General features: G+C 34.3%; 1 protein-coding gene across 4 annotated transcripts in view; it reads left to right on the top strand.

Annotated features, from left to right (window-relative positions):
- HS2ST1 (heparan sulfate 2-O-sulfotransferase 1) overlaps window positions 1-26,164 on the top strand; it is a 175,094-nt gene that overhangs the window by 34,326 nt on the left and 114,604 nt on the right. The window contains exon 1 of one of the 4 annotated variants that reach the window (XM_081057595.1): window positions 1,246-1,381. The exons of 2 other annotated variants lie outside the window; for them this stretch is intronic. The gene's annotated coding sequence lies outside the window, so the exon portion shown is untranslated. Of the gene's footprint in view, window positions 1-1,245; window positions 1,382-26,164 lie in introns of those variants that run through there. One more of the 4 variants, XM_081057594.1, reaches the window with a different exon arrangement.

Here is a 26,164-nt window from a genome sequence, read left to right as displayed (position 1 = left end):
CTGGACCCCTAACAGTGGTTTTAGCTGGGTGAGATATAGTTGGTTATATATCAGAATCTCTGGGACTTCAACAAAATACATATGCTGAAACCATTTGGCTGAAGAGCCCATTGTATCAAGGGCATCTTTAACAGTGAGCATAGACCCTATGGCTGTAAAACATGCAAAATAGTCTTGTTTTTTTTGGAAACTGGTTTCTAGACAACAGATAGTTTAATAACCAATTAATGGTTGTGCTGCAGATGGACACCATAAAGTTATTCTTTCTAGTGTACATGAAAGACAGTTGATTGGATTACCATATCTGTTCTGAAATACTATCAGTAAAAAAAATTAGACTTGTGAGACTTCTGATTTTTCCACATGATTATTTGAAGGGTGTACAAAGTCTGAGATTTTATTGCAAACCAACAAATTAGCCTGTCATAGTTTCATGGATATTGGTTAGAACATACGAGTATCAGTGTTTTTGCACCAGTGTCAGGAGCTCCAAAGGGTGACACACAGTGGGCTGGATGACACCTGTGTATCTAGTGGGGTGTGTTCCTGGAGAGGAGTCCTGAGTTTAGGGAGCACATTTTTTGCTCAGAGGAAGACACTGTATTTTCCACGGCTATTGCTTTACAACTACCCTTAAAAAGATAGTCTAGAGCAAAGAGCAATCAGTGCCTCTGCTTACAGGGAATGCAGCAGAAATGTGAGAGACCACAGGAGAATTGTCTCCCAATAGATATCATATTATATTAGACAAACTAAGTCATTGTTTCTTCTCAATCTAAAGGAAATATGTTAAAAACAAATAGGGTGTCAGGAGTGTGACGTCTGTGCACTTTTTTATTTTGAGAAAAACTTCTGTTTGCGTATTACATCCCCCTATAAGTATAATAACATGAAAGTTAACTTGCTTGGTTTTGAAGAAGGGTGTTCTGGTTAACTGGATTAAAAAAAATACACTCATATTCCTGTATGCCAGAAAGCACATCCTATTCCTTTATCTTCCTTTTCTTTTTTTTTTTTCACCTCAAATTATTTTTCCTCTATGTTGTTTTATTTCAGTAAATGGATACCTGTCATGGACCAGATACTGTATGCTAGCAGGGTATGTAGGTATGAAAGATTGTGTGTCCTTTATTTAGAGTTGTTATATGTGTATGCCAGGCATTTTTATTTTTAGTTAATCTTCACACCAATCCTGTGTCATTTGAGAAAAGGAGCAGGATAGCCCAAACGTTCGAAGGTGTTCCTGGGAGAGTGAACAGCATATACAAAGGGTTTGGAGACGACGGGATAGGCAGCAGAAGGCATCCCAAGAAGGAAAGCAATATATGTGAAGGTCCGGAAGAAAGAAAGAATGTAGAATTATGACTACTTCATGATACTGGTATGAACCTATTTTTAAGTTAAAGTTTCATATTTAAACAGTTGACGTTTTTGCAAATTGTGCTGTACTAGGGAGTGAAGCTCTGCTTTTATGGGTCTCAGTGGTTGTGCTCATCATATTTGAAACCTTCCATGCAGACTTTTAAAATATCTTTTTTTGTTGTTGGGGGGCTGGGAGGGGAAGAAATATCTCACTATATATTTTTTAGTGTTAGAAAGCTATAGTATGAAAGATACCAAGTTTTGGAGGGAACTGCTTATGAGTTTGCTGTTTAAAGCATAGTTTTGTTTCCTGTATAGTTGTATCAGTAATGAAAATTTATTTATTTATGTGTTTTTTTGTAAAGGAAGATAGTTTATTAGAGGCAGGAGAAGAGGTTGCAGCTCCTGAGCGGGATGGGGTCCCAAATGGGAGTGCCCTGAAAATTTCAACATAGTTTTATTTAACCAGGCCTCTATATTTGCCTATTGGCCAGAATTGTGGTTTGCTTTTCCTTTGAAAAATAGCTCTAGGCACAGTATGATCTCTATTCGTAAGCTACCCAGTGGCATTTATTTTTAATTGGAATAGTGAAGATATTTCTGATTTTTTTACAGGTCTAATTATTAGAAGTTTTTTATTAGCTATTGGTTTTTTCCAGCTAATGCATTTGCTCTGGTATTAAATTTTTAGCATATTAAAATACAGATTCAATTAACAGTTTAACTGATCCTAGTTTTTCTAAATGTATTTTGTTCAAGAGAACTCTGCTCTAATTACATGGGTAATTTAATTATGAAACATTTCTCAAAATGGTATACTCTTTGGTTATAGTGTTAAGCAAGAATTAAATCAAAATATATGTAAAGCAGCTGGTATAAAACTTGGCATATAGAAAGTTCTTAAATGATTGTTGTTACTCCTCTTGACCATATTATTATTTTTAAAAGCTAATGAAGTTTGCCATATGTATTTGCATTTAAATGACAAACTGTCCCCAAAAACGATGATAAAATTTTTTAAGTGAGATTCTCTAAGCCTACACTGTCCTATACAGTGCCAATAGCCATGCGTGGTTATTTAAATTACAATTAAAAACTCTCTTCCTTGGTCCTACCAGCCACATTTCGAGTTCTCAGTAGCTGCATGTGGCCAGTAGCAACTGTTGATGGTATTAAAAAAAATTATCATTGTTGCAGAAAGTTATATTGGACAATGCTAATGGTTTTCAATATTTATCCCCCAATTAATAAAACTCATTGGTCATGAAATTTTAAACTGAATTTCATATAAAAGGTAGAAAGATACAGAGATGCTTTTCAGGACCAAGAGTTACTCCACATAACTTTCCTATGGCCCTTAAAACACAGGATCTTTAGGTCCAAAGTTGGAAAGTGGCTATTTATTCTTTTTTTCTGACTACTAAATGTAGAAAGAATTATAGGAATAGAAAAATCTATAAATAGAATAAGCACCGCAGAAATATTTGATTGACATAAGATGGTTAAGTCATTGGATAAAAGATTATTGAGACAGGATATGGATAAATCTTGCTAGTTTATCCAACTGATCAAACTTGACATTATAGGATGAACTAATATATGTTTCTTGATGTGATGCACCAAAAAAAAAAGTACAACTTGACTTACGTGGTACTTCTGCCAATTTTTCTTAAAAAATGATAATTTAAAAGAAAAAACTCTCAGACAAATTCAAATGGGAAATCTACAAAACAATTGGCTTAGACCCTTCAAAAATATTTGTATAACGAAAGACTCCATAAGTGAACAGGCAGGGAAATTAAAGGAGACTAAAGAAACATGACGATTAAGTGTTGTGTGCTGGATCCTTCGTTGGGTTTTGAAGGGTAAAAGAGATATAAAGGACATTATTGGAGAAATGGAGAATGGGTGGTAAATAATAATAATGATAATAATAACAATAGATTTTCTGAGTGTGATAATTTTATTATGACTGTAGAGAAAAATACTCAAACTCTTAGGTACATGTTGACATATGTAGGAGCCAAATGTCAGTGATGCTGCAAGTAACTTTCAAATGGTTCAACAACAACAACAACAACAACAAAAAACCCCAAATCTCTGTGTGTGTGTGTGTGTGTGTGTGTGTGTGTGTGTGTGTGTGTGTACAAAGAGAAAGCAAATGTGGAAAACTTAACAATTGGTCAGTCTAGGTTTCTCAACCTTTTTGTAATATCTAAGATTTTTTCATTCCTTTCCAAGAACTAATTTTGCCCTCAGTGAAACTGAATGAGCTAGAAGGATGTAAGGGTTGTCGTTGTACTCTCTTTCAACCTTTTTTTAAATTTGAAATTTTTCAAAATAAAAAGTTGGGAGTAAAAGATGTGGCTTCTAATTCTGTCTGCTTAGCAGACAGTTCCAGGACATGGCCCTTCATCTTTCCTGCTATATGATTGCAATGGAATGGCCTTGTCAAGTTTCTGTAGCCCTTTCAAGAGAAGGTGGTGTTGAGCTGAACCTCTGATAAGGAGTTGTAAGTGGTTGAACCCACTCGTAGGAAGACAGGCATTTCAGGCAAGGAAGCGATATAAGTAAAAGCGTTTTAGTAGTTTATATGTTTTAAATTTGTTTCAGCCAGAATTTAGTCACAGTAGATTATTTAGGTTTGTTTTTTCCTTTTATGGCAAATTGGAATGTAAATAAGAAGTATTTATATATCAATTCTCTAAACAGCACTGTCCACTGACAGACAGACTCTCAATGTTTCAACAGGTGGGGAACTGCATGTAGACTCAGTTAGGGAGTACCTGTTTCTGCCCTTTGAACATTTTGGTGACGACCTAGATTCAGATATTTGTTGTAGATAATAGTACCTGGTTCTTGAATGGGGATTTTAATTCAAAAATACATTTATTTGAGAATAATATCTCCATGCACAATACTAATACATTGTTTATAGGCTTACCAAGTTAATTGTACATTATTCAACTAATTATAACTATCCTGTACATTATGATGAACCATTATGAAATTTATTCCTCTTGCCTAGGCAATTGATGATAATTCGCTGGTCAGGACTGGCTATATCAAAACCCCAGAATGTTTTGTTCTGCTTTCTTCTCATGTATGTTGCAGGGCAATTTTAGGTTTCCTCTGTATCTTAGTGGAAAACAAAAATAAATGAAAGAGGAATGTTTTAGGATCAGGGTAAAATATACATTAGAATAGAAAGTCAAGACTACAGGAAGAGTTAGAATATATCTGCTGGTGTTAGTGTCCCTAATCATTTACCAACATTGAGCTAAAGGTTTTTTTTATTGAGTTATAATTTACCTACAGTAAAATGTATAAATCTTAAGTGTACAGCTTAACAATAATTTGAGTTGGGAATTTGGTTCTGAGAGTTTCCTTCTGTCCAAAGCCAAAATTAAACACACTAGTTCCTTGAAGGGGAAGAAACTTTTCCTAGTGCATATTTCTGAAAGAAAGTTCTTGAATGGTGCCTCATATAGGGAGTATTGAATGATGTAGTGGGTTATATAAAGCTCTTTTCTTACAGTATCCTAAATGAAAGCTGAGGTGTAATTTTTGTTGGGGGTTAAGGGTGGGAGCTAAATAAGTAATCTTGATCCAAATATAAAAGCTAGAATATATCGAGATGGTTCATCTCCATATCCTTCAAATAAAGGTTCTCTCTCTCTCTCTCCCTCTCTCTCTCTCTACATATATGCATATATATATGTGTGTGTGTATATGTATATCCATATTTACAAATTATAGATAAATGTATAAATATGGGTGTATACATATTTATGTATAATACTATTACATCTATATTATATATATGCATATATGTATTTTCTTTAAATCTCTCTGTTGATAACAATTGGGCAAAGAAAGGCAAAGAAACAGCTTGAGCAGTTGATAACCCCATTTATTTTGGGTTATCAACTAGGAATGGATCTATTAGTTGCAAAAGTAATTGTGGTTTTTGCAATTATTTTTAACCTTTTAAACCGCAATTATATTTGCACCAACCTAATATTACTTTAAAGAATAAATATTGAAGTGATAATTTCTTTTTCTGAAAATCCAGGATTAAAAAAAAATCGTTTCGAATCCAACGATGTTTTCTCCACATTCAAAGGAAAGTAGGCCAGTAGAGAACCTGCAGGTAAAGCCAGGAATTTTCTGAAGGGACAATTCTTTGTCTGATTCAACGCTGTAAAGGAAGTCAGTCAAGTCCTTAAAGTTCTTTAAAACATGACATGGCCTGTATACTTTTAACTGGAAGATAGTTTCAAACAAATATTCCCAGTTGTCCACTGTGGCTATAGAAAAATACCAGTAATGCTCCTATGAAAATCTGGTTTTGAGCAATGTGAACCTGCCCACAAGGAGCTGATGGTAAAGGGAAATTTTTTCCCTTTACATCTTTTCATTGTGATACCTTTAGTTCCAGTCAGTTTCTATGATCTGACTTTTTGCTCTGCTCTCTTGACTTGTGATTTTTAGGGTTTCACTAAATGATTTTCCCACCAGGAAAAAATATCACCTTACTCTATACATCTCCATCGTAAATTATCTTGCATTTAGAAAGATTTATACTGCTATATGATTTTCTCTCTTTAGACTTGGAGTGACACTTTCTTGTTAATTATATACAGATCCTTGCTAGTTGAATTTAAGGAATTAGGGAGAATATTCAGAAACTGTGAAATAGAACTTCTTTCCTCATTCCTTAATCTTTGGACAGTAAAAATGCATTGTATTTAACATTGAAATCATTTAGTTTTGTCATTTGAAATTACAGATGATAATGTTATGAAAAGATCTGCCACATTTTGCTCCTTATGTTAGGGAGACATATTAGCCTAAATTAGAAAATGAGTGTAAACTTCAAATTGTCAGTATGTACAAAGTGAATTTATAGGTAATGAGTAAATTCCTGATTATTTAGAGTCTGTTTTTTTTGAATAAATTTTGTTATCTTAAAAAGCAATGGTAAATTATTTTAAAATTTCTGACTTAAATTCTTTACATAGAGGAGGTTATTTAATTTGATAATTTTGTCCTTACAAAAACCTTTTAAGGGTAAGTAATTACTTATCCCATTTTAGAGCGAAGGAAACATGATCCCATAGGATAAATGGCCCACAGTCACACATCTAGGAAGTGATGGAATTAAGGTTTAAACCTAGGAAATCTTACTCTTAACCACTATGTTATGCTTCTCAAAATGTATAGAATAAATAATATTGCAACATGTTATCTCCCATCTGTCTACAAAAACTAAATTGCCAAAGTGTCTGCTCTTTTATTCCCTTTACTTCTCTTTTTGTTTTCTAACCCCCAATTTGCTCTTATTTTAAATATAATAAAACCTAGAGGAAATAGAAGAAACAGTGAATTAAATATACTTGGGTTAAAACACCAATCTGTATGTACTAGCTGTGTAACCATGGGCAAGGTACTTAATTTATTTGAGCTCACTTAAAAAGACAATTATAATAAGAAACTAATAAGGGAGTTAATAACTAATAGGTTTGTTGAAAAGATTAAAAAGATGCTATTTCAAAAGTATTAGAACCATTGCCTGGAGGATATTAGGGGGTTAAAAATAGGCAACTACTATTGCTACCACATTTCTATCTGAAAAGCTAAATTTTTTATTTCTTTAAATTTCCTCAATTCTACTAAATATTTAAGAAAAAATATACCATTTCTCTACAATCTTTTCCAGAAAACAGAAGCAGAGGGAATACTTCCTTATTCATTCTGTGAGGTCAGCATTACTCTAATACCAAATCAAAGACATCGCATAAGAAAGGCAAACTACAGACTAATATTTCTTATGAATATAGATGCAAAAATCCTCAACAAAATATTGGTAAATTGAATAAAAAATATGTATATAAAGACTTATACACCATGATCAAGTGAGATTTATTCCAGGTGTGCAAGCCTGTCTCAGCATTAAAAAAAAAAAAAAAAAAAAAAAAAGCAATCCATTACTATTAACAGGTTGAATAGGAAAAAATTAATATAGTCATATTAATAGATGCAGAAACAGCATTTGATAAAATCTAGCACCCATATCTGAGTAAAAACACAGGGAGCTAGTACCTCAACTTGATGAAGAACATCTACAAAAACCCTACAGCTAACACCATACTTAATGGTGAGAAAGTAGATGCTTTCCTATTAAGATCAGGAAAAAAAGGCAATGATTTCCCCTTTGACTACTCCCATTAAACATCATCCTGGAAGTCCTGGCTAAAGCAATAGGACAAGAAAAGGAAATAAAAGATATACAGATTGTAAAGGAAAAAATAAAACTGTTTACAGATGACATGATGGCCTGTGTAGAAAATCCCAAAGAATCGACAAAAAATCTCCTGGAACTAATAAATGATTATAGTGAGGCTGCAGGGTACAGGGTTAATATACTGAAGTCTATTGCTTTCTTATATAGTGGTCATGAACAGCTAAAATTTGATATTAAAAGCACAATGCCATTTATATTAGCACAAAAAATGAAATAGGTATAAATCTGATGGTTTGAATTTGAAATAAAAAAGTGAGGGCTGGCCTGATGGCTCAAGTGGTTGGAGCACCGTGCTCCTAATGGCGAGGTCACCGATTTGATTCCCAAATGGGCCAGGAGCTGCACCCTTTACAGCTAAGATTGTGAACAATAGCTCTCCCTCTAGCTGGGCTGCTGTGAGCAGCTGGAGTTTGGCGTGAGCTGCTGAGTGTTGTTGCGGGCTGCTAGGTGCTGCCATGGGCTACGGTGTGCCACCATGTGCTGCTGGTGGCCATTGTGAGTGGCCAGCAGCCTGTGAGAGCTGCTGTGAGCTGTTGTGAGAGGCCGACTCACAACGACTGGAAACTGACTGCCTCACCCGGGGGTCATAATACCAGCATGGTATTATGCTGGTCATAATACCTGGGTCATAATACCTGGATCATAATAGCTGGGTCATAATACCAGCATGGGCCAGGGAGCTGTGTCCTACACAACTAGACTGAGAAACAACGGCTTGAACCAGAGTGGGGTGTGCGGGGTGTGTGGGGGTGGGGCGTGGGGAGAACGTGGAAGAAAGGGAGAAAAAAAAAGAAATGAACACCATTTAGATTGGCATCAAAATTTTGAAATCTTTAGAATAAATCTTAACAAATTATGTAAAAGATCAACATGTGGAAAATAATTAAATTCTGATTAAAAAAACAAAGTTGTAAGTAAACAGACATTCCGTGTTCTTGGATAGGAAAACTCAATACAATTTAGATGCCTTTTCTTCCCAACTTGATCTATAGATTCAATGTGATCTCAGTCTCAATCCCAGGAAGTTATTTTGTGGGTGTTGAAAAACTAACTCTAAGTGTATGTGGAGAGGTAAAAGATACTAAATAGTCAATACAGTATTGGAGGAGAAGAACAAAGTCAGAGGACTAACACTGTTGGGCTTCAAGACTTAACTATAAAACTACAGTAATCAAGACAGTGTAGTATTGGTGAAAGAATAAACATGTAGATCAATGAAACAAAATAGAGAATCCTGAAGTAGACCCATATAAATGTAGTCAATTGATCTTTGACAAAGGACTCGAGTCAGTTCAGTGGGAAAAGGATAATCTTTTCATACATGCTTGAACAAGACACACTCATGTCAAACAAAGAATCTAGACACAGATCTTACACCTTGCACAAATATCCCTAAAGTGCATCATAGACCTGGATCTTAAAGAAAACTATACAACTCCAAAAAGGTGACATTGACAGAAAATCTAGATGACTATCAGTTTGTCGATGACTTTTTAGACACAATGTCAAAACTACAATCTGTGAAACAAAAAAAAATTGTTAAGTTGGACTTCAGTAAAATGAAAACCTCATGCTCTGTAAAATACACTGTTAAGAGAGTGAAAAAAACAAGACCCAGACTTGGAGAAAATCTAAAAATATATATATTTTATAAAATATATTATAAATTATAAAAATTATAATAATTTTATAATTTATAAATTATTAACCTATAATTTATTAATTATATAAATTTATAATTTATACAATTTGTAATTGTAATAAATTATAATTATAAATTATAAAAAAATATATATGATAAAGGGCGGTTTCCAAAATATGCAAAGAACCCTTAAAACTAAACAATAAACAACCTAATTTAAAAAATGAGCAAAATATCTGAACAGTCACCTTACCAACAAAGATATACAGATGGCAGATAAGCATATGAAAAGATTCTCAGCATCATATGTCATTAGGGAATTACAAATTAAAAGAATGAGATACCACTATACACCTATCAGATGAAAATCCAGAACTCTTGACAACACCTCACTTGACATGGTGAGGATGTGGAACCAGAACTCTCATTCATCGTTGGTGGGGATGTTAAATGGTACAGCCATTCTGAAGAATACTTTGGCAGGTTCTTACAGAATTAAATATGCTCTTACCGTATCTAGCAATTGCATTCTTTGGTATTGATCTCGAAGAGTTGAAAACTTATATTCACACACAAAGCTGCACATGATGTTTATAACAACTTTTTTCATAATTGCTGAAACTTGGAAGCAACCAGGATGTTTTCATTTGGTGAATGGATAAACTGTGGTACATCAAGACAATGGAATATTACCACTAAAAAGAAATAAGCTGTCAAAACATGAAAAGACATGGAGGAACCTTAATGCACAATATCTTAATTTAAAAAAAAGACTCCCTTGACTATACAAGCAATAAAACAAACTATGGGTACATCCAGCAATGTAAATGAATCATACAATGTTGAGTATAAGAAAGCAAGTTTAAAGATTTCATACAGTATGATGAAATTGTACTCTGTTTAAGGATGGATACATAGTTGGTAAAGCTATAAAGAAAAGCTAGGAAATGATTACTAAAAATCAGGATAATTTTTATCTCTGTGGAGAAATGAGGATCAAAGGAGAACACTTGAGAGGTTTCTTGTGAGTACTGGAAGAGTTCTATTTCTCATTTTGGTGGTGGGTTATATTCGTATAGGTGTTCATTATAACTTGACATTGTACATATAGTTTTTCTTGAAATATATTTTTTTATTGAAGTATAATTCACATAGCATACAATTAATCATACAGTTCAGTGGTATTTATGTTTTCGTAATGTTGAGCAACCAAGAGTTCTCTCTAGTTTCAAAAATTCTTGCATCTCTCCATCTCCAGTAAGGTGACCACTCTTCATTTCCCCATTTCCTCCAGTTCCCTTGAAACTGATTGGATTTATCCATTCTGAATATATCATATAAAAGGAATCACACAGTATGTGACCTTTTCTGTCTGACTTCTTTCATTTAGCATGTTTTTAACATTCATGCGGGTTGTTGCATGTATCATCAGCACTCATTCTTTTTATAGCTGAATAGTGTTCCATTATATGTATATACCACAATTTGTTTATCCATTTATCCATTGAGGAATATCTGGGTTTCCACCTTTTGGTAATTATGAATAATTCTGCTATAAGTATTCTGTACACTTAGTTTTACGCACTTTAATGTATATAAGATATATACCACAATGAAAGGAGGAGGAAAAAGATCTCACTGGGACTATATGTGTTATCAGCAATGGCGTCATGCTAAATATTGAGAGATACAAAGATGAATTAAGCATGGCCTTAACTCCCAAGAAATTTAAACATAATTCGGCATGTGGAATTTTATTCTATTACAAAAGCAGTGAACTAGCAGTCTCCATGAAGTGATTTAAGGTAATACAGATTGAGTTTATACAACTAAAACATGAAATTTGCACACAGATGATTGGTTAGAATATTAAGTTCACCTGGAAGCTGTGGTCAGCTGGGCACTTGTGATTCCGAGTGAAAATCTCTGATAATTGATTCTCTTCCAAGGTTGTGTTTCTCCTCTACTCCCCAACACCTAGAAAAAGGTGGTGGTATAGAAAAAGGTGGTTTTGCTGTATTTATTTTTGAATAAACAAAGGGTAGAGGCTAAATTTTTATCTTCAAACAAAAAATTCTGAGAAATTGAATATCTTTCCATATTTCTTTTTCTGTCAAAAGGTCAGAAAAAAATTATGTTCATTAAGTCTTAAAGGTAAAATATCTTTCCATATATTCCAGCCAAAATAATTCTTTCTTTGTAATTTTTTAAAAATATATAATGAACAAGTGACACTTGTTTCAATGCCAGGCAGTCTGAGTGTTAAAGGTGTAATTCCTGAGTTCAATTTATTGTTTTTATTATTGCATGGTTAGTAGCAGAGATATTAGTGGTAATAGAGCTATTGTCTTCATACACGAATAAAGAATGACAGAAACTCCCATGTGCTGTGTTTTTTTAGTAGTCATGGTGGATTTGTAGTGGCAGACTTACACTAGAGCCCCTTTAAACATCATATATTTGTAGTATTATTGATAGTGCTTGTAAAGTACTAAGTGATTTAATAGAAAAGGTTAGATGAGTCTGGGTCATGTTTTAGTTGATTCCCTTAATCTCAGCCTCATTTCAAAAAGGATTTTATGTACTTTTCAGTGATACAATAAGATAAATAGCCAAGGAAATCAGGATGACTGGAAAATGAGCACAGGCAAGATGGATAGTTAAGGATAATATTAATATACAAAGACTGTTAAAAAAGACTTAAAACTTCTGAGTTTCCTAATGGCTAATGAAAAGAGAAGTTAGTCTGTAAAACAAAGATGTGTTTTTTTGTGTTTTTTTTTGCAAGATATATGTGGGTTATAAATAGTTGTAGATAATTGCCTGAATTGGAACATCTAGTTTTGTTTTTTCTTCTTTTTTAAATTAAAGTTTATTGTGGTGACAATTGTTAGTAAAGTTACATTAATTTCAGGTGTACAATTCCATAATCATCTGTGTATCACATTGTGTGCTCACCACCCAGAGTCAGTTGTCCTTCCATCACCATATATTTGACCCTGTTTATCCTAATCTATCATCCCCCTTGCCCCTTAATCCTCTGGTAACCACTAAACTATTGTCTGTGTCTGAGTTTTTGTTTATTTATCTTGTTCCTTTGTTGTTTTCAGTTTTATATCCCACATATCAGTGAAATCATTTAGTTCTCAACTTTTTCTGTCTGATTTATTTCGCTTAGCATTATAATCTCAAGATCCACCTATGTTGTCGCAAAAGGCACTATTTCATCTTTTCTTATGACAGAATAGTATTCCATTGTGTATTTATACCACAACTTCTTTATCCAATCATCTATTGAAGGACACTTTGGTTGTTTCCATGTCTTGACCATCATAAATAAAGCTGTAATAAACATCGGAGCACATACATCTTTACGAATACATGTTTTCAGTTTTTTTGGGTAGATACCCAGGAGAGGCATTGCTGGGTCATATGGTAATTCTATTCTTAACTTTTTTAGGAACTTCCACACTGCCTTCCATAGCAGATGCACCAGTCTGCATTCCCACCAACAGTGTATCAGGGTTCCTTTTTCTCCACAGCCTCTCTAACACTTGTTATTATTTGTCTTGTTGATGATAGCCATTCTAACTGGGGTGAGGTGATATCTCATTGTGGTTTTTATTTGCATTTCTCTGATGATTAGTGATGTTGAGCATCTTTTCATATGTCTGTTAGCCATCTGTATGTCCTCTTTGGAGGAATGTCTATTCATGTCCTCTGCCCATTTTTTAATTGGATAGTTTGTTGTTGTTTTTTTGTTGCTGTTTTCCAAGCATCCTGTAGAAGAAGGATATAAAGTCATATATCCATTGCTAAAGGCAATAAGTTCTGTAGTTTCAAGTTTAAGATGAGAATATGTTCTTCATTGTGGACCACTATGACATCTCATATTGGTTCTTTATATTATGCACGTCAGGATTTCTTTTAGGCTGTTTTATACTAAAGTTTTTCAATTTCTGTGGATTCAACACTACCTCTATTGACACTATTGTTCTAGTTCAATGGGGATTGTTATTGTGGAAGATGGAGAGACTTCTAACTTCTGCCTTCTTATTTTGGAGAATTACCTTCAAGAAACTTTTTTGGAGAATTACCTTATTTTGGAGAATTACCTTCTGCTTGCTAGTGACTCTAATCTTAGGCTCGTCATCTATTGAGTGCTTTTTTTTTGTGCCAGGCAGTTCTTTGACATTTCCTGGCTCCCTCTTTTTCCTTCGACTCGGTTTGTTTGCTTGCTTATCTATGCTTGGTTTCTTACCATTCATTAGTTCCCACTTGAGGCATGGCATTTCTGCTAGAAAACTGAAATCTCGGTGTAGTCTTTCCTGAGGACAGCTCGTTCCTTACCACATTATTTTTCTTTATGTGGCTTTCCAGAATAGCTTCTTGCTGCCCTCTTCTGGCTGTGACATTAGGGTGTCATTGAGCATATTTTAATTTTTAATCCATAGAATTCTAGTAATATCTTGGATAGACAAGTGGTTCTCGAGCCTCGCTGTACATTAAAACCACTTTGGGAGGTTTAAAAAAAGAATACCAGTGACTGGGCTGCACTTGGGGATTCTGATATAATTGGTCTAGGACTGGGATTTGGAGGGGGTGTTGGGCGTGTTTTGTTTTGTTTTTTAACTCCTTAGCTGATTAAAATCTAACAACCAGGGTAGATGACCCTTGGAATCCTGTAGGGCTTGAAGTATTTAGATATAGTTAGTGCTCATCTTTTTAGATATAATAATGGATTTTTAAAATTAACATTAAAGTGAGGAATATAGGACTATTTTTATTCTCTTAAGGAAAGGTAGTTTAGACAAGAATATGATATGAATAAGTGATAAAATATAAGGTCTGTGTAATATTTACCAATTCTAGAAGAAATTTTTGGGTATACTCTGTTATCATTTGCCTTTTTGCTTTTAGATTCATTTATCAAATTTCACTTCCTTCTTTTTATCTTAGGGGTGGAACCCAAAGTCTGCTGCCTAGATTTAGTCATTGGGAGATACTCACATTGAGTATGGAGGAGCCACTCATACTAATATTTCTTAATTGGATTAGAAACCTGATGGGAAATACATCTTTATCATGAACTTCTTAAATAAAATTTGTTGTTAAATACCACTTGTAATAATAATACTTCTTTTTATTTAATTATTTTGCTAAGAATACTGTTGGTACTGCTTTTGTTTTTACATTTTAACCCATGGTACAAATCTCTCTTACTAAGCTATAATTTGGATTATTTAAAAAAATAATAGAATGTATTCCATTCTTTAGGGATTTAGGATTAGAACTCTAGTGTACAAGGAGTTATTTGAACAGGACCTCTATTTTCCTCTTGAAAGGAAGATTATATAAATTATATTGGCTTATTTGTTGGAGCATATTAACTGAGAATTTATCTAATTTATTCTCTTGATTCTTAAAACAACTGTTAGGGATCTTGGGAATACTATACTAAAGAAGCTAACACTGTGACATTTGCTAAGTTTGTCAATATAATTATAGGTTTTTATTCCTTGAAATTCGAGTTTTAGGATCTTTAGTTTTTTTTAAGTAGCATGTTAAGTAGTTCACTAATATGTAACCATTTCACTGTATTTCTTTTGCTGTGGGATTTATTTATTCAGATATAGGCTTTGCATGATATCCAAAGCATATATAAGCATTGGGTAGCAGAATTCTTGAAGTCCTGGCAAAAACATAATGGGTGTTTGTATGGTTTTGGCTTAGGTCATCTTCAGGTGACCTATTTCTCTACCTATTTCTCCAAGTCTTTGACACGCAAGTGATTTCTCTAACCTCCTATAGTTTTGTGGACTTTTTGCATAAATTTATATTATAATGTCTCATTATTTTCTCTGTATCTCTTTTGTAATTTCAATTACTGTCCATTTCTGCTTCCTTCTGCATAGTTTTTGACCTTTTAGTTCAGTAACTCTTCAGATGTATCTAATTTGCTGTTTAGTACATCTATTGAATTCTTAACTTTAGTTATTCTGTTTTTTTCATTGCAGAATTTCTGGTTGGTTCTTTTTCAAATCTGTTTAGTTGCTTTTTAGAGTTTCCTAGTTTTCTGCCAAGTTTTTCTAATCTTTTAAAAAAAACAAACCTCCTTGAACATGAGCATGGTTGTTTACAATCAATCAGTGACAGACAATTCCAATATTTGGAGTCCTGGTAGGCTGTTTTTGGTACTTTTTTCACCTCTTCTTGTTGGTTCTTGTTAGGTAGTCTTGTCTCTTTTCACTGTATGTTGGGCTTTGCATTTTAAAAAAATTATTTATAGAGATAACTTGAAGCCTTGAACGTTGTTGCTTTCCTTCAGAGAGGCCTTTACTGTGCACGTGCAGTACCAGCCATCACAGACACCATCAGTTTGGGGACTTGGGATTTTTCTAGGCCATTACACAGGTGACTTAAAGCCAGCCTGCTGTGGTCTGTACAAGGGCTGTTTTATTTCTTATTCACCCTAGTCCTCTTAAGGCACAGCCTGTTGGAGTAGACCAGACCAGAAGCACTGACCTCTTTTCTCAAGTTCTCTTTCACAGCATTTAAGTTTTTCTGAGGTCAGGTTGAGGACATTCCACTTTAACATCTATATCAGCAATCAGCCAGTGTCCCCAAAAGGATCCCTGGCATTTCAGCTTGCTCTTAACCAAAGGATGGAGCTCTGGTCATTGACCTTGGACGTAGCTGCTCCATGGACCCTACCCCCTTAATACTTTTAGTCTCATGACTGTGGTTAGCTCTGATACTTGGACCCAGAGTCTTTTCTTTTTTTCTTTTTTCTTTTGCCAGTGTTTCCCTTACCTAATCTTTTTAGTGGTACGATTCTTGGTTGCCGACAGGAACTGCTGAAAATTGAAGTAAATTATCCTTTTCCCTCAACCCTCACTATTTAAAGCCATGGCTGTCAACCCTGTTTCCACTTAGAATTACCTGAAGAATTAAAAAAAAAAAAAAAATTCATGCCTAAGTCCCATTTTCAGAGATTCTTATTTAATTGGACCAGGATAAGGATGGCTGTTAAACTAGAACTCCGGGGTTGGAACCTGGGCAGTAATATGTTTTAAAGCTTTCCAGATGATTATTATTAATTTTTATCCAAGATTAATAACCATGGACTTAAAAATTATAACTTTTGTTCGCCACATCAAACTTCTATGAAAAACATCTGTATATTATCTTTCTTTGTTTTGAGCGAACATTTGGAATAGATGTTGCAAGCCAAGATTAGAAACAAAACAAAAGCTGTCCAAAAGTACTGAAGATATAAGATACAGCCCAATCTAATCAAGATAGTAACCTATTTTTTGCAGTGTTAGTTGCATAGTCTAGTGGTTAAGAATATTGGTCCTGGAACTACATGGTCTCAAATCTTGGTTCTTTCACTCTCTAGCCATTTGCTTTAGGGTGAGATATTTTATCACTTGGACTCTAAAATGGAGAAAACAAAATTATCTCCTTTTGGACATACAGATGGCAAACAGACATATGAAAAAAAGTTTAACCTCACTGATCACTAGAGAAATGCAAATAAAAACCACCATGAGATACCACCTCACCCCGGTCAAAATGGCTATCATCAATAAATCAACAAACAACAAGTGCTGGCGAGGATGTGGAGAAAAGGGAACACTTGTGCACTGTTGGTGGGATTGCAGATTGGTGCAGCCACTATGGAAATCAGTATGGAGGTAGCTCAAAAAACTGGAAACGGCACTACCTTATGACCCAGCAATTCCACTCTTAGGTAGCTATCCAGAGAAATCCAAAACACTAATTTGAAAAAATTTATGCACCCCTATGTTTATTGCAGCTCTATACACAATAGCCAAGACATGGAAACAACCAAAATGTTCATTGGTAGATGACTGGATTAAGAAACTGGTACATTTATACAATGGAGTATTACTTGGTATGAAATCTTACCATTTGGAACGATACGGATGGACCTAGAGAACATTATGTTAAGTGAAGTAAGTCAGACGGAGAAAGACAAATACCATATGATCTCACTTATATGTGGAATCTAAAGAATAGACTAAAGGAACAAACTAATCAGAAACAGTCTCAGAAACATAGAGGAAAAACTGAGGGTTGCTAGATGGGGGGAGGGTGGGGATGAGGGAGAAGTTCAGGGGATTAGAAAGCACAGTCGGTAACCAGGTAACCACAAGATTGCCATGAGGATACGAAAGACAGTCGGGGGAATATAATCAATAATGTAAAGATTTTGAAAGGAATCTGATGGACACTTGTCTTATTAGGGAGCCCACGTCATGGACAGTGTAGGTGCCTGACCACTGCACGGTATACCAGAAGCTGAAGCTGAATGATACTGAATGTCAACTATAATTTAATATATATGTATGTAAATATATATATGTATATATATATGTGTGTGTGTGTGTGTGTGTGTGTGTATATATATATATATGTAGTCCACATAGTCATGGGATGTGGAGTACAGCATAAGGTGTAACAGAGTCAGTGGAGTTGTAACTGTCAGCTATATATGATGTCAGAGAGGTAGTGGATTGGGGGCAGGGGTTTATCACTTTGTGAGGGATATAAGTGTCTATTACATTTCTTTGTGCACCTGAAACTAATAAAAAATAAATTTAAAAAATTATCTCCTTTATAGAGTTGTGGATTAAAGTAATTAAAATATGTAAAGTGCTTAAAACAGTGCCAAGAACTTAGTAATATTTGAAAATTGTTAACTGATGATTTTGGTAATAGTGGTGGTGATAGTCGTTGGTTATTTCACCTAGTCCTCTATTATTAGATGTTTATATTATTTCTAGTTTTTCAATATTGCAAATAATACTATGACAAATAACCATTTACATAAATTTTTATAAATCTCTTCAATTCCTAGAAGTAGTAATAGTTCTTCAATTTTATTTGAAAAATTGGGGTTGGGGGTAAGTGTTAAAGGAGCTTCTTAGAACCACCTACCATGAGGATTATTGTGTTAGGTTGGTGTGGTTATTATTAATCCAGGTTTGAGCTTTATATGGGGGACAACTAATTGATTGTTAGAAAAATGCCACAACAGTGTCTTTATGTAATGTAAAAAATTCCTTATATTTTATCTACCAATTAAAAAAAATTACTAGCCTGTATTGAGGACTATGTGCCAAACACAGTTCCAAACCTTTAGCCTGTATTCTCTTGATATTTACAACAGACCTATGAGGTGTTTACAGGTGAGGAAACTGAGATGTAGAGAAGCTAAATAATTTATTCTAGGTTATACAGCTGATACAAGGTCAGCTAGGACCTGAAGGCAATTTGATTTCACATTTTGTGCTCTGAAATCCTAAATCTAAAGGGGTACTTCTCTTACCTGACTTACAACTTTACTTTTGATTAACATACAGAGGTTCTTTCTTAAAAGCCTGTTTGTAAACAAAGTTACATTAATCATTCAGGATTAAAATTGTCTTTCAGGCTTTAAAATTTTATTTCCTAATTCTATATCCAGTTATAAGTATATACTTAGGTTCTTCTGAAACTTCAATTAGGATTTCTTTTAAGGATGAATTTTCTTTCTGGGCCTTTTTTTTTTTTTTTCTGAAGCAAACATGTTGTCTAATGGAGATCATTTCTCTAATTCTAACTTGCTGAAGTAGCTTTCTAAACAATTGTGCATGTGTGTGAAGATGTGCGGGTTGAGGGGAGCTCACAGCTGCAAGTCATTCTCAGCTAATGTCATATAATTCCTCTGAATTTGAAGGTTGAAATGATTTAATGGTTTTCTTTTCCAAAGGCTAGACTTTTATAATAATATTATATTTTAAAACATAAACAAATAGCTACTTGTATATGAGGTCAGAAAATTAAGTTTGTGAACTCATCCTAGAAAAAGTGCTACATACCTCATTGCTGAATATCATATGGTCACCTTCCAAGTACTCCCCTTGGGAAGCTATGCACCAATGCCAGCGCCTAGTCCACCCTTCAAAATAATTTTCAAACTCTTTTTCTGGAATGGTCATCATCGTATTACCCTTGATGTCCTGAATGTCATCAAAATGTCTTCTTTTCGATATTTCCTTTTTCTTTGGGTAAAGAAAGAAGTCATTGGGGGCCAGATCAGGTGAGTAGGGAGGGTATTTCAATACAGTTATTTGCTTACTAGCTAAAAACTCCCTCACAGACAGTGCCGTGTGAGCTGGTGCATTGTTGTGATTCAAGCACCATGAATTGTTGGCAAAGTTCAGATCATCTAAATTTTTCACGCAGCCTTTTCAGCACTTCCAAATAGTAAACTTGCTTAACTGTTTGTCCAGTTGGTACAAATTCATAATGAATAATCCCTCTGATATCAAAAAAAGGTTAGCACATCATTGCAACGAGTTCTCGAACTTAATTGTCTGATCTTGTAGATATTATCAAAAATTAGAATTATCCTTTGAAGTGGAAGAGCTAATTTTATAATTTTTTAATTAAAATTTATTGGGGTGACAATGGTCAATAAAACTACATAGGTTTCAAATGTACAATTCTGTAATACATCATCTATATATTGCATTATGTGTTCACTACGCAGAGCCAGTTCTCCTTTCATCACCGTATGTTTATTTGACCCCCTTTACCTTCTTCTACCCCTCCCCCCCTTACCCTCCTGTAAAAATTTTATAAATTTATAAACACAATTTGCTAAATTGTTCTGTTTACTTGGATTTGGAGTTTTAGATGTAACAATTAGGTTAAACTTGTTTACTGCCAAGACAGTTATATAAAATCTTCTCATCAGGAGTATTTAAAGAGACAACTTTTACTGTTTCATAACAGAATGATTAAATCTTGTTTAGGTTATTTATTCATTCTCTACCAATGCACATTTTACAATTAATGATGTATTAATGCAAATAAGCATGATTAAGATACTTCCCTATATGAGCAATCTAGCAATACTGAGAAGAACCTGAAAGAAATAAATATAGGTTAGTTACATATGAATAAAAAAAACTCAGTGAATACGTCTGCTTAATGAAATTCAAATTAAAAGATTTTAAGCCTAATTTTAGCTTCTTATTCGGTTTTGCTAGTGATGGCATAGGTGATTGTCCATGTTTAAAGTTATTTTGGTTCACACATAGCTTTTGCCTATTATTTATGAGGGGGGAAAAGCATAAGAAAATTATAAAAGTAAATTAATGGATGATACAAATATGCAAATCTAGAGACCTTAAAATGTACATGAAAACACGTTTCTTTGATGTGATAGAATAATTTACAGGTCAAATATTTTAATGTTTGTATATATGATAGGTGCCAATTAACATCGTTTATAAGTGTCTCTTTTACAAAAAAGGCCCCAAATGGCTTCTACTGATCCTAGATCAGTTGATTGATCAAGGAAGGGGTAGGTTCTTGAAATAAACTGGGCCAATTGCATTTTCTTACCCCAGCATTACTTTGTTAGCTAATTTTATTACTTTATCCAGTTGGCAAATTTTTATTGAGGACCTATTTATTATATGATAGATACTGTTTTAATTGCTAGACAGACAGTGGTAGAAAAGATAGATGAAGTAAAGTTGCTGCCCTCTTTAAATAAATCAGTTGTGGCTTGACATAGAGATAGTGGACCCAAGAAGGAAGGCCCATAAATATACATGCAGTTAAAGTTTACAGAACTCCCCTGCTTCTGCCATCCTGAAGCCCAATGATTTAATTTTTTCTTTAGTTCTGTGAGTTACCGCAGTATTCTTCCAATCTTTTCTATAAGGCTGGCTGTCATTTTTAATTTCTTTAATTTATTTTAAACCAAAAGAGCTTACGCAGTTAATATGTAAATTGGACCTGGAGTGGCAGTTATGAACTGAGCTTAGTCAGATGTCTGCCCCTAGACTCTACAGCACGGCTGTGAATATGTGAGATTTAAGTACAAATGGTCACTTCCATTCAAACCCAATCTTAGAGTCAGGAAATGACCAAAAGCTGGGCTGTTGGGTTCTCTACAAACAAAACAATGTTCCTACAGTGTGTACCTGTAATGTATGTTGTGTTTGGTTAAGACTTTCAAATTTTATTCCATGGGTATCTCATGTTTTTATTAAGAACTTATAGCAATTTTGTGCAAGGAGAGGATATAACACTTTAATAGTCTGTCTGAAGTAGAATTCTTAATTCTTAAAATACTAAAAAAGCAAAAATATTCTGATCTCAGAAAATATGAAAACTTTTGCCTTTCAGAATAACTGGTTTTGTGTTTTGAACTAGCTCTTTTGAGGTTTTGACCTACTTTTTTGTATTTGTCGTAGCTAACTTATTAAATCATAAATAGCTTGAAGGCAGTCCCCACATCACCACATTCTATATTAGCTTATATGGAGACGTTCAATAAATGGTGACATGATTTGAATTTAACGAAATTGACCATCTGTAGTTTCCTCATAAGTTTGGTTATTATTTTGCAAGATTATGGAGTATATTTGAGTTGCAGAAAAATATTCAAGATCCCCCCCTTTTAAACTTTTTTATTTTGAACTAAACAAAAAAGTTGAAAAAACAGTACAGAGTTTGCACATAGCCCTTACCAGCTTCATCTCATGTAAACATCTTGCGTAACTATTGGACACTTATCAACTAGGCCATTAACACTGGTACAATACTATTAACTGAACTACAAGTCTTATTTTAATTTTACCTGTTTTTCCAGTAATGCCCTTTTCTAATCAGGAGCCAATCCAGCATCCCACGTTGGATTTAGTTGTTATTTTGTGTTTATTCTCCTGTAGTCTGTAATAGTTCTTCAGACTTTCTTTTATGACCTCAGTTTGGGTTTGTCCAGTGTTTTCTCATGATTAGACTAAAGTTTGCGTACTTGACAAGAATACCACAGAAATGATGTGTGTCTTTTATCATGAAAAGTCAGTGTCTTACCTACTGGTGATGTTGAGCTTGATTGCACGGTTAAGGTAGTTTCTGCTGCATTTCTCCACTGTGAAGCTACTGTCTTCCCCTTTGTATTCTCTTGATATTTATTGAGAGACTGCAAATAGCATCCAAATTTATTGGGAGACCGCAAATAGCATCCGAAGACCCTTTTTCTTTGTTCCCTTTAACTAATGACAAAGACCTACTGATTTATTATTCAAAATGGATCTTTGGTTTTCTTGGGTCCCACCCAGTTTGATCAGTTTCCTTCAATTCACTTGATTATTCGGAGGCCAGATATGCAAAATGTTAGGAATGTAAAAATGGACAAGACCCAAATTCTGTAGTGTCCCTTGTAGTAGGCTGTGGCATCAGACACACCTGATGTCGAATCCTCAGTTTGAACCTTGGAGTCGTGTGAAATTGTGCAAGTTACTTAATGTCACCGAGTCTCCGCATCATCTCATAAAATTAAGAAATAAATATGAAATTCTAGAAAAGGCAAACTAATCTGTAATGATAGTGCATCATTGGTTGTGTGGAGCCAAGGATGGGAAGTTGACTTGGGTTGGGGGGGGGGGCGCTGAGGGACCTTTTTGAGATGAAGGAAATATCCTATATTTTAATTGTTTTTCCAAAACTCATCATACTGTACATTTGAAGTTAGCGTATTTTATTATATGTAAATTATACCTCAATGAAATTAATTTAAAAACTGAATTTCTTCTCCTTGAACTCTGTTTTCTATTTAATGGTGCAAAGTATGATTACTTGGAATCCATAAAGGTCTTTGGGTTTTGGAAATTATCTAGCTTTCCCTTAGTTCAGAAGAGCCTTGTGACATTTTCGCATTTGCAGAACAATCTGAGATAAGGTCTGTAGTCTTCACATTTTATCATATGATAACATGTCTTAGGTCTAAGAGTCTTAAGCTACTCTTTTTCTTTTTTTAAAAAAAATTTAAAATTGGTTAATATTGAGGAACAGTATGTTTTTCCAGGACACATCAGCTCCAAGTCAAATCGTTGTTGTTTTCAATCTAGCTGTGGAGGGTGCAGCTCACTGGCCCATGTGGGAATGGAACCCGCGACCTTGGTGTTATGAGCACTGCGCACTAACCAACTGAGCCAACAGGCCACCCTAAGCTACTCTTTTTCTTTAGTGAATTCCAAACCCTTAGGATCTTCTTTGGTCTCCTTAGAATCCAAAGTCTTGGTCTTCTTAGAACCTTTTAAATTGATTATGTGCGTGTGTGTGTGTGTGTGTGTGTGTGTGTGTGTGTGTGTGTGATTATTTAGGGGGCCAAATGGACTCAAATCAACTTCTGGGGACTCTTTGAGTACATAATTTTGTCCTTCCCTTTGCAATTCCAGAACTGGCTGGATCCTGACAAGCACCTGGGATTGCTTGATTGCTTACTTGGCAATCTGTAGTTTTTAAGATGGATTTTATTGGCATATCCATGCATACCTGTGTGTGTGTGTGTGTGTGTGTGCGCGCGCCTTCCATTTAATTTATTCTTTCCCAGAGTACTTAAAGACTTCGGTAGTGTGGAGGAAGAAGAAACTTTACCTTCCTAGATTCTTTTGGCTGGTTAATAGTTAAATGTACTAAGGATGAGGTAAGGTGCCTGGGGGCTTTAAAGGGGTGGGGGGAGGTCCATTGCAGGAAGATAAGAACAGCCGATGTTCAGTAATTAGTAGTTTGCTCTGCAATATAGGTGGGTCAAAAAAAGTTATTTCTTGTGATAACTCTTAGTAGGGGTAAGGTCCCTAATTTAAATTCTTTAAGGGAGAGGTACAAGTTTCTCATGAGCCTGCAGGGTCTGAATTTTCTTTAGCCCAAAATAAAAGCATGGACATCTTGGGGCGACTTGTTATGAACCCCTACAACTGAGACTAATTTTCATATGTGTCTTTTTAAAATCTTGTTACTTTCCATAATTTGAGTCATACTCTATGGAAAGGGGATGAGTGTTTTTTTTTTTTTTTTTTTTTTTTTTTATTAATTAATTTATTTATTAGTTTCAGGTGTACAAAACAAGGTAATACTTAGACGTTCATCATTTATATCCCTCATACTGTGAACCCCCCTCCCCCCATCCACTATCCCTCCGACCACACACTGAACCATCACATTATATATATAAAATTATAGTTGGCATTCATTAATGTTTAGCTTCTGATGTACAATGCCATGATCAGGGAGTGTTTTATAATGCTGGCCTTTCTTATTTTGATGCTAGGCAAAGGAAGAAGCGTTGTTGGGATTTGTAGTGCTCAAAAGGCTGATTGGCAGCATATAAAAGGTAGCTTCATTTTGTTTTTCTCTGATTAAAGTAAACGTAGTTGGCAGCACTCTCCCTAGAAAGATCAAAGGCTGAAGGGATAAGCACAAACAATGACATAGGTTTTTAGATAGTAGTATATTTATATAGGAATTCTGAATTTGTAGATAAGCTACTAGATGACAGGCTGAGCTTTTGACTCACTGGTAGGTGTTGTTTAATAAAATTTTGTTGCTGATATCAAGATGACCTTGAACTGTGCGGGGTACGTTACAAATACGTGTTCTATTTAAATCTGAAATAAAAAAATCAGTATTGGATTTTTGCCTCAGATGTAGGTTTATTTTAAGATATTGTGTATTTTACACCTTCTGTCAAACATTATGTTACTAATATAAATGTAACTGATAGCATTTAGTAAATCTATCATCTATTTATCAATCATCTTTATATATATTAATATTTAAAACATTATTGATAGAGAAGTCATAAATTTTGTTCTCAAGTTATATTCCTTTGAGTACCTAAAGTGGGGTACAAGGACTGATAAGTAAAAATACCATCGTTTACTAGCTATTTCTATAAGCTATACATTTTGACCAAATCCTTTGGAGAGTTTAAGTAGTTCTCATGAGATCTGGCTTTACAAACCCAAACATAAATGCTGGGGCAAATGTATCTCTGGGATTTTTTTTTTATCCTGATTCTCCAGAATAAAGCCAGTACACTTTTATGAAATAAATGATAAAGAGTAGACTCAAATGCTGCAATTTAGATGTCTGTAGATGAAACATAGTTTGGGATGATACATTTTAAGCTTCTGTTTCTGTTCATTTTCAGATATTATTACACATTCTAAGTTGGAAACCTTTATAGTGATAGATTTTGATTGAGAACTTGTCAGTCATTGTAGCAGCTGCTTCAGACCACATTTATATTTAAATAGGAGAAAGTGATCTGTTTAGAATTTTAAAAGTTGTTGCCATGGCAAAGTAACTTGCTATCTCATCTTTTTTATCTTTGCCATTGAAGTGATCTGTCTGGCTGCTTATTCCCATGAGTGGAAAGGATGAACTGTGCTGTTGCAAAGCTTTCATTAGGACAATGCTGAAGGCTTCCTAATGGAATACAAGTTAGAGACTAAAGCTTTCTGAAGCCATTGGCTTTGGTTAGGTATAATTAGAATTGATTCTTCTCAATTAAAAACAGGCAAGATAAAGCTAGAACATTTTTAAAGAAAAATATCCTAATTTAACATTACTTTTGACTAATTCAATCAATAACATATCCAAGTTACGTAATGAAAGGGTTTTCTTTTCAGTGAGTGTTATTTCTAGAGCATGAGACAATGTGTAAATTGATCTTTTCTTTATAAAATTGTATATCCATGATTTTTGAAGAAAGGAACATACCAAGTTCATTCTGTGCCCCACAGCCCCTCGATTTTCCACTCATTCTTTTGAAAACTATGACATCATCTGGTTGGTATAAGTGAGTTTTGATGACTAAATGAATATTTTGTTTTACATGAACTTATTTCTTTTAGTATATGTGCTGCTGAAGCAAATACATTTTAACTTATTTCTTATAGGAAGACTAGTAATTCAATTCTTGCCAGACTAGTAATTATCTATGTGATGGATATTAACCCCAAACTAAAACTTAG

Source organism: Rhinolophus hipposideros, assembly GCF_964194185.1.
Source record: "Rhinolophus hipposideros genome assembly, chromosome: 8".
NCBI classification, from domain to species: domain Eukaryota; kingdom Metazoa; phylum Chordata; class Mammalia; order Chiroptera; family Rhinolophidae; genus Rhinolophus; species Rhinolophus hipposideros.
Note: the sequence above shows the minus strand (reverse complement) of the source record. Positions and strands in the feature narration are given on the sequence as shown.